This window comes from Nanorana parkeri, unplaced genomic scaffold (assembly GCF_000935625.1).
Source record: "Nanorana parkeri isolate BGI_ZX_2015 unplaced genomic scaffold, ASM93562v1 scaffold2404, whole genome shotgun sequence".
Classification (NCBI taxonomy): Eukaryota; Metazoa; Chordata; class Amphibia; order Anura; family Dicroglossidae; genus Nanorana; species Nanorana parkeri.
In genome coordinates this window covers 122,824-126,730 of record NW_017308672.1, presented here as the reverse complement: position 1 = coordinate 126,730, position 3,907 = coordinate 122,824, and the positions used below count along the sequence as shown (strand labels likewise).

The following is a 3,907-nucleotide window of genomic DNA, read 5'->3' as shown; positions in this document are numbered from 1 at the left end:
CTTAATAACACCACCCAGAAGGTAAAGACAGACCTTTAGGTCTGGTAGAAATTTTAGGGGGAACCCAATACCAAAAAAAGCCCCAAAAGCGGGGGGGCCTCCTAAAATCCCTTACCAGACCCAGCAGGAAAGGGCTGCACGATCACACCCCCCTCCTGCACAGCTCTCTGTCCCTTATTGGAATGTAAACAAAGGGGCAGAGCAAGTCCCGTGATGCCCCTTTGTTGATGTTCAGGAGAAGAGCTGTCTATAGCACTGAGAGTTCATCAGGATCGGACAAGGCAGCGGGGATTTTATCTTTTGGGAGTCGGCGTCCGTCGTCCATCATGATTGATGAGGATCTACAACACTGAACGATGTGATTGACCTGTGGATTACATCAATTGACATTTTCTTGTTTTTGGAATACTCATTCATGAGGGGGGGCGGCATCTGGGTGCCCCTTTTATGAAAGTGGGCACCCAGATTCAGATAAGCCGCACTGACCGCAGACCCCCACAACCACCGGGTCAGGGTTGTGGGGAAGAGGTCCTTGTCCTCATTAACATGAGGGCATGGTGCTTTGCCAGGTGTACCCCCCAGCCAAGCACCCTCCCCATGTTGAGGGCATGTGGCCTGGCATGGTGCAGGAGGGGGGATGATAGTGCGCCCCCCCTTTTCCTGCTCTGCCAGGCTGCTCAATAATTGTTGTATGAGTGGTGTTACTTTATATTTCTACTTATCATATATCTTGCATTCCCATTATTTTGCATATACTGTTATAAAATGATTAGCCAAAGGTAATAAAAACGATACATGCAAATAATGGATTACTCTAATTTTGACATCTTGTGATCCGAAATATAATATCACAATCTGCCTGCCACAGGGGCGCATCCTTTTAAAAAACTTGATAATAGTAGTTTTATTACAATGTAAAAATTACATTAATTTTATATTGATAGCAGATAAGCCATGAATAGTTTTATTCATCAGCAGACAATTTACTTATGAATGTTTTCTGTATGGATAATGCACAAAAAGCTTTTACAAATAATTACACCTAACTTGATGTTATTGAACCAAATCTCCCCTGCAGATTGAACTAACATAATTACTACACATCTAAAAATGTAGGGATGAATAATAGCAATTTAGACAGATCCACAGTAAAGGAAAACAGTGCTATGGGTTCTCGTTACATTAGGGGAAGAGGACCGCACTTGGTCAGGTGAAGTAAAATCAAACACTGAACTGTTAATCAGATCCAGAAATAAATTCATCAGTGCTAAAGTCAAAAACTCTACTCAAATGTCTTTAAACCTTTCTCTGCACACATGTAAAAATGCACATTTAGGCCTGAAGATTACTTAAAACCCCCACAATTATATGTTTCCTGAAAGTATAGACCCTGTAGAATGAAATGGGGGCAGTTGCAATTTTATATTTAGCATAACATTAGCACAACTGTTTATCAAACCCAAGTTTTCAGTAAAAAAAATATACTTAAGGTAATTTTAGTGCACATAAACACAATATATAACCCAATTTTATGATAAACTATAAAAGAGGATGTGGTGCCAAATAAATAGATACCAAACATATCAAGCTGCAAAATGATGTGTGCCTGCGAAATGGCAAAACGCTACGTACCCACAATTGTCTATAGGCGATGCTTTAAAAGCTTTTACAGGTCATCAATTTAGAGTTAGCCATGAATAATGGCCATATAATTTTTGCTCTAAATTGCACATGTTTGCATAAGTATGTGCATGTATGCGGGGGACTTTTGACTTTTTTTGGGAGTGTTTTTGTATCATTTTATTTAACTATATTTTGTGAACTTTTTTACATTTTTGTTTACTTAACTTTATTGCTACCACATAGTGGGCCCTCAAGCCCCCTATGTGTTAGCATTTTAGTGATGACAGGTTCTCTGTAAAGGAGATATTAGTGGTCTATTAGACCCCTAATGTCACCTTTGCAGCCCACAGATTGTGCTTGATCAGCTTCTTCCCGGCCGCTCTGGCCAGGAAAGGACAACTGAGAAACCAGAAGTGAAATCATCATTACTGTCAGGTTCATTCACCAGGGGGAGATCAGCAGATGGATGTTTGGCACACATGCCCCTGGAAGTGATCGGGTGGCTTCACAATTGCCTGAATCACTTCCAGTGTAAAGTCTCCTTATAAGATCTTCATGTCCCGAACAGTCACACATATGGAAGGATTTAAAAAATGGCCTTTGACTATTTTTGCACCACAGCAAGTCAAGGCCCTCAGTGGATAACTTATACAGAACATTGTCCTCTCTATAACCAAATGCCACCAGCCATCTTGCAGCTCACTGGTAGTATACTCCTTTATGCAGGTACTGTGTAACTATCTCTGTCCCGTAAATCATCAATTACATTCAAACCTCCAAGGAAGGGTTAAATCTTGCAAGAAGCTCTGAGAACCGTAATAGTTCTGGAATTTTTAGATAGCCAGGAGCCTTTCAAATATAATAGCCACGTGAAAGGGATTCTCAGATACCCGGCAGAATGGAGTGGGGTGAACTGGTGTGAAGCAGCAATTGCTGGATGAAAAACTGAATCTCTGGGCAGGTAGGGTGTACTCCCTGTACTCATCTCATGCTTTTATTTTCACTAGAATTTTTTACTTTTAAGCTGGGTAGACATAGAACAAGTCTGGATGCCTGGTCTAGGAGATCAGCTAATGGGCAGTTCATCAGCTCTTCCAGCATCAAAAAATAAACATTGGACGTTTTATAATGAAAAACTGTCGACCCGCTTCCAAGATTGTATGCCTAATTTTGAAAAACTTTGGGAGCCATGGGTTACTCATTTGCTCCCCCCGTCGTTCGATTAACGTTTACTTACCCTGTGACGCTGGCACTTTCCAGACTTTCACTGAACTAATTTGGCTCCTTATTCACAATCCAAAATATTGTGCGCTCCTCCCAACCCCTACCCTTGCCCCTTCTCTTTACTATTCACAGTTTTCTTTTTTTTTTCTATCTCCTTCTCTTTTTCCTTCTTTTCCACTAGACCTCTCGTTCTTAACTCAACACGTCTACCTAGATGGCTTCCATTGGTGTTTTATTCTCATGCTAAAACACTGTGAGGTCAACTGTCAAAATAATTGAACCATTCCTGTTATTCCTTTATTATAATGTTTATTGTTGCTCTATACCAGGGGTCAGCAACCCGTGGCTCCGGAGCGGCATGCGGCTCTTTCATCCCCCTGCTGCGGCTCCCTGTCCAGGGGCGGAACTACTGCTCTGGCCTGAGGCTGTGGGGGGGCCAAGTGAGGTCTGGTCCTGGGCACCCCCGGTGGAATATGCGGCAGTGCAGGGTCCCTGCACTGCCGATGGGCTTCTCAGCAAGGGGGCCGGTCCTGTGACTCACCTCCTCTCCCGGCCGCGTCCCTAGTACCAGGCGGCGGGAGAGGAGAAGTGTGTGTCACATGCCTCGCCCCCTGCAGAGCACACCGTCTGGCTAGGATGCTGGCTGTGAGGCTTGGCAGGTGAGTACGAATGAGGATCCGGGCGGAGGGAGGGGTTGGTACGGGTGTAACTGCACACTGTGTGCTGTTATTTCATTTAATTAGATAAGTGGATTATAATGGGGAACATTACGCTGTAATGTTACCTATTTTATAATCTATTTCTCTGATTAAATGATTAGGCAGGGCCACTGTTATATCAAAGTTTGTGACTAGGTTGGAATGTGTGACCAGTGACGTGGTCACATTTCAATGTAATCCCGCCCAGTTTTTTGGCGGTGGAATGTGTGGCCACCAATAGGTCAAGCATTCCAACGCTTTCTCAGCTGTTCCAGGGCAGATCGACATCGCAAATCATATGTGCAGGAGAACCGATCTGCCCTGGAACAGCTGTTCGGTCCTGAAATGTCACTTCTATCCGA

General features: G+C 43.4%; 1 protein-coding gene across 1 annotated transcript in view; it reads right to left on the bottom strand.

Annotated features, from left to right (window-relative positions):
- Window positions 1-3,907, bottom strand: part of CNGB3 (cyclic nucleotide gated channel beta 3) — a gene marked incomplete at its 3' end in the record, with an annotated part of 97,189 nt that overhangs the window by 22,751 nt on the left and 70,531 nt on the right. The window lies entirely within an intron of this gene.